The sequence below is a fragment of the Genypterus blacodes genome, unplaced genomic scaffold, assembly GCF_046128005.1.
Source record: "Genypterus blacodes isolate CSIRO-AG114 ecotype Tasmania unplaced genomic scaffold, CSIRO-AGI_Gbla_v1 ptg000021l_1, whole genome shotgun sequence".
NCBI classification, from domain to species: Eukaryota; Metazoa; Chordata; class Actinopteri; order Ophidiiformes; family Ophidiidae; genus Genypterus; species Genypterus blacodes.
In genome coordinates, this window is record NW_027466834.1 from 7395114 (window position 1) to 7404690 (window position 9577).

Here is a 9577-nt window from a genome sequence, read left to right on the forward strand (position 1 = left end):
TGATTCTTGTCACCTGTGATAGCTTCAGCCAAATTCCAGCCTGAAATGGTCCTAGAAGATGTGGAGTCAGATCATGAAGGCCAGCAGAATCATGAGGATCAGCCCAAGGCCTCCACCTCAGCACCATTCACATCACCTGCTCCACCATCACAGCAACAGCAGGAAGCAACACAGGACACACAATCTGATCTGATGCTCCCGATGTCTCAGAAGGTCACAGATGCCGCGGCAACACTGGAGCCATCACAGACTTTGACCAAAATATCCCAAGAAGATGCAGAGACCCAGACGGGCCGCTGGACACCGTTTATTGAAGGCATTAAGAGGGAGGCAGAGGGTGTGGCTTTGGCTACCATGGAGGAACGGTAAGAGGGATGGAGGATAAGGAGGTGCAGATAATGTTCTGCAGGCCTAACCCAGATTTTTGTCAGCCATTCACCTCTGTAGAATTTAAACTTCATCCATTCAGAATCACTCAGACTCAGATCAGATAAGAATGATGTCATGCATAAGTGCACCACCCTTCATTTTCTCATTAAAACCCTGATTACTGCTCAGTAATTCCAGCATTTCTAATTCAAATGATATGAGTGGAGGCTTTGTGTGTGTGTGCTTCTGGTGGAACATTCCCTTCTATTTGTTAGTTGTCAAGCAGATACATCAGGTTTTGAAACTGAAAAACAACAAAATGTCAACATGAAAAATCACAAAAGACGTCCTGTTCAATGATGGGAATGTACAATTTGGATGTGGATGTTCTCACAGATACAGTACAGATAGAATAATGAATTATTTTGAAAGACTTCATTGAATTAAACTCAAATTGTTGGCCTTGGTGAACTGCTGTCTGTAAGTAGTGGAGCATTTACAGTCGTGCCTTCATGCATTGTACAGCATATTCTCATAAAGCAATGGTATACAGATGTGATAGTTGATGTGTGTTGGTTGTGTGTCTGTAGTCTTCTAGAGGAGCGTGTGGAGATGGCCCGTATGGCTGAGGAGGTGGCCAGGCATGCAGCTGAGATGGCCGTAAGACAGATGGCAACTGAGGGACAGTCCATCAAACTCTCACTGGGGAGCCAAGAGCTGCTAGACGAGCCTGAAGCTGAGTAAGACCTATGCATGGTACTGTGGGAACGTGATGACGTCTTGTGTGTGTGACTCATTCACTTAATTAATGTGTATTCACCAGGTTTGAGATGCCCCAGGTGCCCCAAGATGAGGAGTGTGAGGTGGATCACAGTCAAATCACACAGTAAGAACACAGACATGGAAGCGTCTCTGTCCTCTCCTGCCATGAGCAAACTGTATACGAGTGTGTGTGACATAGAATCACACTTATCTATCATCCATCCACCCTGTTGCACTGTGTCATTAGCATCATTAGCTTTATTCCCTGATTGAGCACAATGCAAAATGTATCTGCAAGTCGACTCTCGCTCCCAAATCCCGTGGGTTCTCGTTATGTGATCCGTGCCGTGTGCTGCCTCAGCATCACACTGGTGTGCCATAGCAACCACCGCTTCCAATGACAACAGCCAAACCCCCATTCTCTCCCCTCCACGGTTCCCCTGGTAACCGGGTGCACCTGCCGCTTCTCTCCGTCGGCACACGCAGGGGTAACGACGGACTGAGACGTGAGCGACGGTTCTCCTTGTTTTTTTTCTAAAAGTTTGCAATTTCTGGTGTTTGTATTGTCACATGAAGAGCCACCATGTTTGTGGACCACAGGACTATTAACACATCTGCTCAAAATGATTGAGGATGTAAGTGAGTATCATGTCTGGGCTTGTCGTGGTTTTGTAGCGGCCTGAACTACTCCAGGTCAAATGAATGTGTGGGCATGTTGGGCTTATTATTGGATGTGACTTTATCATGTAAATGGTAGTTTGAGGGTTACAGGTGGTCTCTTACAGTCATCCATTATCCTTTCAGGTGCGTTACATTTTCTGCTTAGAATACAATGGATATAGATACACATCTTTTATCATTTTTTTATGTAATTATGTATTCACAATTTATGATGAATCCATTAGCTGATTCATTAAAAAAATCATAGACAACCATGTAATTATTAATTTAAATCTTTTAAGTTATTTTCGTGAAATCATTTGGGTCAAACATTTAATCAAAATTGATATATTGCTCCTTTTCAGTTTCATCATTGTGTGTTAAATATCTTTGTTCATCAATGAATAGATGAAAGAACACAATTTTTATTTTAGACACAGGGGACACATTGCAGGTAATTCAAGTGAGAAATTCAGCTCTGAGCCTTTAGATGAAGGTTGCATTTGCAGATATCGCATTCTGATCAGATAGAATTTTAGATATGAGTGTGGTCCATAAGAGACACTACTGTAAACTAATAGGCTACTTATAAGAGTCATATTGTTCTAGTAAGATACTTATTATTAGTGAATAACCACTATGGCCATGCTAACAGTTTCATCCATTTCTTATTGATCAAATTGTGTGCCTACTGAATAGTGGACAAAGTGTACGACATTCCATTCTGCCAAACAGACAGAAATAGTAGATGGCCTCTGAAACCTTTTTTCTGTAGAATAGAGGAGATCGCTGCTGAGGAGGAGGTCCACGCTGAGGAAGAGATCGCCAGTGAGGAGGAGAACCCTACCGAGGAGGAGATCACTGCTGAAGAGGAGATCCCTGCTGAGGAGGAGCAGAAGGAGGAGACCGAGGAACCTTTAATTGAGGGACCAGGTCAGATCATACAGACATATTTGACAAGTCTTTTTCTATGTTATTATTTCTATTGTATATATCCTTCCAAGACCCTGCGTCCTCATATGTGGACATTACATTTTCCTTCCCTACACCTACCCCAATTCTATCATTACATAATCTTTACTGTAAAATTCTACTGCATTAAATCTCTTGAAATCTGATATTCAATAATATCCAGAGTCGAGGGAGGAAGCGGAGTCACTCCCAAGTCCTGAACCAGTTCATGAATCCAGTTCAGGAGCTGAGCCTGTAACCCAGCAGCCACAGAAAGCAAAGGACAGTGAAAGCAACAACACTGAGAAAGCTGCTGCAAAGGTAAAATCCTCTCTGTATTACAAACAAGCAGGACATGATGTAACTCAGTTAACTTCCTGTCTGGACTTTGGTATTATTAGCTCTCAATAAAGAGATAATTACGTGCCGTTGTCCAATTGTGAAGCATTCTCATACAGACAGATTCCTTGTCTTGCTCTGGCCCTTCTGTCCTTTTTTTCCATCCTTTCCTTTTTGCCATCTTTCTTACTTTTAGCTCCCCCGAAACATTGCTATGTAAGATTATCACCTTTACAACCCACGGCCTTAAACCTTTATACATGTTCATTTTCTTTGTGTTGTCTGCAGGGGGAGGAAGCTGCTGAGGAGGGCTGTAGTGGTACGTATCGGTCGTCTTTTACAATTTCAACTGAAAATCTTTTGCAGATTCCAGTAACTGACTGAAGATACAGTTGTCATATCAGTGGTCCGCCTCTGTGTGTGCTTGTGCAACACTGCAACAGCAGCCTCAGATCATCACTGTCACTGCCACTGTAATTCTGACTGATCTCATAGCTATTAGACTATTGTACCCATCATATATCTGAACCTCCACCTGTTTCTCCACAGGCCCAGTCAGCTGTGATGGATTTAAGAACTGCCTGATGAGAATTCCCAATGTCTCCGAGTGCTTCGGCAACTTGAACGCTTACTTCAAGGAGAATGGCATCACCCGTCCCAAAATACCCCCTATGCCTCAGCTACCCACTCAGCTCCCTAATGTTACCAAGTACTTACCCACTTTACCCCCTGAACTGCGGCAAGAGCTCTCCCAGATTCGACTCACACAGGTCCCCCGAAATATTGCCCAGACTGTGACTGAGTATCTACCCAGCAGCTCAGAAGTTTCAAGTGGACTATCCAGTGTTTCACAGAGACTGTCAGTCATCCCACAGAAGCTCTCTCAGGTTCCCTTACGGACTCAACAGTACATCCTCAACGTCCAAAACCGCCTCAACAGCCTTATGCCTCAAAATGCCTAAGAAACAACAACAGCAAAAACAGAACCATGACAAGAACCAGCAAGACCTAGAACTCAACCAGCTAGACCAGCATCCCCCTCTCCACCCTTTCCTCTGCTCCCGCTCCCCTTCTCCGTCCTCCCTCAATGGTAGCACCCTAGAGCTGCCCAATGTACCATCCTATCCGCGCCTGCCACCCATCATCAGCCCCCCGTTCAAACAGCTCAACAGCCCACCGCAGCAGCTATCAGGCCTCTCTAATCCAGCGTTCCACATTGAAGATGACGTTGACATTCCTGCAAGACCCACAGGTGAACCTCAACTTCACCCACACACACACACACACACACACACACACACACATACATAAGCAAACATACTGCACAATTGAATTCAATCATAATAACGTTTTACATGGATTACAAAGAGTGTGTTCTGCAGGACGAACAATTGTATAATTTTGTTACCCTTTACTAAGACAGCATCAACTTAATGCATGTGTCAACCTGTAACAGAGAGCTCCAGCCTCAGTCTTCGTCCAGCTGTGAACGTAGAGGATGTCGACTCAGACCAGGAGAGAGGTGGAGGTGGAGGAGGAGGAGGAGGGGGAGGGGGAGGAGGGGCAGGAGAAGGGGAGGAACCGAGTCATATCCCTCGAATCCTCACCCTTCAAGATCCCAAACTAACAACCCTCACTGTGCCAGTGACCCCTTCAGTTGGTCGTCAAAGGTGAGAACCTCCTTAGATGATCACTCTGCAGCAAATGAACAAATTGACAAAATACTGACAAATAAATTGATCAATATATCACATCTGATGATAAATTTGAAGAATGTCAGGTTTGTGTAGATACCTGGCCCAGGCATCAAATAATATATCTTCTCTCCCCTCATGCTCTGCATCTACAGTAAAGCAGCAGATAAAGAGTAAGGATACAATCCGCTGCATGCATCCGTGCAACCATAATTGTCGCATGTGTCTCTTTCAGCCGTAATCATCTCGTCCCCACAATGAAACTATGGAACAATGAATGAATCTGCATGCGATCCAAAAGCACATACCAGCGATTTCTATTAAATCTGAAGGATAATGCTCCAAACAGAATCACAATTCTGTTTTGGGCTTGATCAGACATTGGTTAATATATTTTAGGTTTTTTTCTTCCATTTTGGAGTAAAAAACGTTGAATTTGTTGTCATGTTGTGTCCACACACTGTCTACTCACCAGTGCTACGTCCATTAATCCACACATTGCTCCATCGTCCAAAGATCGCTTGAATGAATGTCTGATGAAGTAGTCCCTGTATCCTGTTGTCAGTGTTACCATTGTTATTCAAATCATGCAGTCTGACATCTGAAGTGGTTTCTGTGTCTCCATCATCCATCTGCACACTCATAAATAAAGAGAACGGTTTGTGAGAGAATGAAAGCAGGCAGCAGCACATAGTTCATTCTACATTCTATTATTCTCTACACACATTTGCTTATTATAATGAGCAAAGACTTCTACAGCAAGTACAAACAAGTGACATATAGTGCACAGTTGATTGTAGATATTGTGTCTGTCCTCAGCCATGTCAGAAGGAGAATGTCATTATACATGCAAACAAACACAATCATCTAGTCAGTGCAACACTAACGAAATGTGTTGTGTTTTGCCTTGACTTTGACAGTAAGAGGCAACATTCTCAGAGCGAAGATGATGATGATGAAGGAAGCGTCCCTGTTCCAACCTGGCCCAGCCAGACCAGCCTGCGCAGCACAGATGACGCGTGAGCACTCCACACACACACAGATGACACCTCCCCTCCCTTTTGATGGACATTTTTAATGATAACATTCCTTCCAGCATTGTCTGATATTTTTTGTGACTTTGTTATTTAAAAGTCTGAAAGAACGTCCAGCATCTTCAGCCAGTCAGAACAGCACAGTGGTAAATGAGCGCCTTCAAGAGCTGGTCAGGATGTTTAAAGAGAGAACGGAGAAGGCCAAGGAGAAGCTTATAGACCCTGACAGCTCAGATGACGACAGCATTGTTCCCTGTGAGTTGGAGTAAAACAAAATGGTGTTTCTTTACAATTCTGATATCCAAACCTTCACTGAATCATGACCTATCATCACCTCTCTTTAGCCCCTCCTCAAGCCGCAGCTCCACCTCCGCCTCTGCCTCCTGCTCCTGCAGCTAAGCCAGTGGACAGTGGAGTTGAGAAGGAGGCAAAAGAAAGTCTGTCAGGAGTAATAGAGGAAGAGGAGGGTGAGGCAGACGAAGAACAGCCTAGACACTGCTGCCAGGGGAAACCTTCCCGGTGCATTCGAGCCTGCGTGCACTACCGCTTCCCTGCCAGCATCGACCCGTTCACCAGTAAGAGCCCAGATCAGTACTTCACCCACTGCTGCCTATTGTACTGTACAGATCCAAACCACTCAGACAAGTCCAGTTGACAGGGGGACAGCCATTAGCGTACATACCTCGGGCCCCAAGGCAGAATAAGCCACGACAATTGGTCCTTTTCTAAATAATATATTGACCTTAAGAGACAATTAAATGACTACCAATAAGCATTATATTTTTCTTGATCTATCTCTGCAACTGTAACATTTTCATTGAAAATGTTGAAACACAGCAACCCGTCTTGTCAAAATGGGTTCACGTTGGTTCATAACATGTTTAGTAATCCTGCCAACAAACATCCAACACACAGATACAGCTTAAAACACAACATGACACAAAATGTCTAGGTTGTTAAGTGACCCTTGAGTTAATTGCCTTTATGTGCAGTCAGTTATGAACCCGTTCACGCCTTTCTTTACTTTTCCATTCATTAGGACCTTATCAGCTACTTTACTTCCTGCTGATCCCATCCTGTCACCATCAGCACACACACATGTGTTACATAATACAGGTTTTGCTTCACTTCAAACTAATTACATCCTGTTGATTTGTCATCCTCTGCTTCTTCTATTCTCTTGTGTAACCAGCCTCCTCTCAATCTTACTCCCTCTTTCATTATGTGCTCCTTATCCTGTATTATAGTGGTGTTACTGTCTGCATCCATTTGCTATTTAGTAGATGCAACAACAATTATCACTGTATATGCTATGCAGTTTGAGTTGAATTTTAGATGAAGGTATATTCCGCAATTTCTCTGCCAGTATCCATTTCTCATTTCCCCTGTCACCTGTCCGTCTCTTCTCAGACCTGATGTATGTGCTGTGGATGTTTCTGGTCTCTCTGGCTTGGAATTGGAATGTTTGGTTCATCCCAGTACGTTGGGCATTCCCCTACCAGACACCAGGCAACATTTACTACTGGCTGCTGACTGACTACTTGTGTGACCTCATCTACATCCTGGACATCACTGTCTTCCAGCCACGCCTGCAGTTTGTTCGTGGAGGGGACATAGTGGTGAGTGGGACAGTGGTCACTGTGTACTGAGCACCATCTCATGGTGGGAATGTGGAATCACTCATTATTCATGAGTATGCATGAATTTTGAGGTCAGGAATTCATGCATGAGGTCAAAAGCATGTCTGAATTCTATAATGTGTGTGACGCAACTATCTTCATTAGCACATAACATTATTGGATCTTTTTTGTCCCTGTACGTACTGAAGTTCAACTGTGAATTGACAGTGTGTTCACTTTTACTAATTCTGCACAATGATAAACCTTTGGGTTGTGAAGGAGACACATCATAGTTTCATGTTTCAAGGCTAAAAACGTGAATCAATTAGTACATGGCTGCTTTAATATCCATAAGGCTGATTTACTTTTACATCTGCGTTGTTTTCTTTCCATTCCACAGTGTGACAAAACTGAGATGAGAAAGAACTACATGAAAACCAAACGCTTCAAGGTGAGTTATTATTACAAGTGACCACAAAATTAAGTTAATTAAATGAATACAGAGTACATTATAAAGAGAGTGTGTTCAGCTTGTCTGTGCTTCAGGTATGATGTGTGTAATGAGTCAGCTCATGTAATACCTGTGTATGTGTGTTTAAGTATGATGTTGCCAGTCTTGTACCCCTGGAGCTGTTCTATTTTAAAACTGGCATCAACCCTCTCCTCCGCTTCCCCAGGCTGCTGAAGGTGAGGCGGACACACAAATATTACATGGATGTCAATATTATTCTGAATACCTGTTACAGTGTAAACATATCAGCAAATGTTTCAATAATGTTTAAAATACAACCTTAAAACATTGATCTGTTTGATCCCCTCAAAGTTCAACTCCTTCATTGAGTTCAATGAGCGCCTCGAGGCCATCCTGACCAAAGCCTACATCTACAGGTCAGCTTGGGCCTGATAGTTTCTTCTTGTATCAGATGCTGTGCCCTCCTCTTCATCACGTACTGAGAGGGAGCCCTCTTTCTCTTTCAGGGTGATCCGTACCACTACCTACCTTCTTTACTGTCTCCACTGTAACGCCTGTCTCTACTACTGGGGCTCAGCCTACCAAGGACTGGGATCAACCAAGTGGGTCTACAACGGCCAGGGCAATGGGTCAGTACAACCAAAGCACATACACACCTTCATACAACAACAACATTTTAAATTTTAAAAAGATTGAACTAATTTCAGATGAAATCGTTGTCTCTGTTTACCGTTTTAGAAAAAGCTTGCATTGATATATGACTCTTGCAAAATGTGCTCCTTTTGACTCATTCTCTCTGTCCTTCTCTCTGTTCAGTTACATTCGCTGTTACTACTTTGCGGTGAAGACCCTGATCACCATCGGGGGTCTGCCAGATCCCTCCAACCTGTTTGAGATTGTGTTCCAACTCATTAACTACTTCGTTGGAGTCTTTGCCTTCTCCATCATGATAGGACAGGTGTGAACTGTATTTCAAAGTGTTTTATACTCTGCTACATTTACCCTGAAATGATCACTTTTGAACTTTTGAGACAATTTTGTCACTCAGATGCGTGATGTGGTCGGTGCAGCCACAGCCAGTCAGACTTATTACAGGGCCTGTGTGGACAATACTATCAAATACATGGCCTCATACCGCATCCCAAAAGATGTCCAGAACCGTGTCAAGACTTGGTACAACTACACCTGGCAGTCGCAAGGCATGCTGGGTAAGAGAACCATAAGTGTGTGCATGTTTGTATGTAAACTCTTGATTTCTTCAGTCATACTTTACCTCATGTACTATCTGTGGTGTGCAGATGAGCTGGAGCTGCTGACTCAGTTGCCAGATAAAATGCGTCTGGACATTGCAATAGATGTCAATTACTCCATTGTGAGCAAAGTGCCACTTTTTCAGGTATGATACACAGAATCCAATATGTTAGAGAGAATTAGTCCGTAAAACCTCACTAACTTACTAATATTGAATAATATTTTGTCAGGGATGTGACCAACAGATGATCTTTGACATGCTGAAAAGCTTGCGCTCTGTTGTCTACCTGCCAGGGGATTACGTCTGCAAAAAGGTACAACTGCAGCTTTGTGTTTTGTGTGTGTTGGTTTGGATGGCGTGTTGCAGTTTTACCTCTCTGATTTTCTTCAGGGAGAAGTAGGCCGAGAGATGTACATCATCAAGGC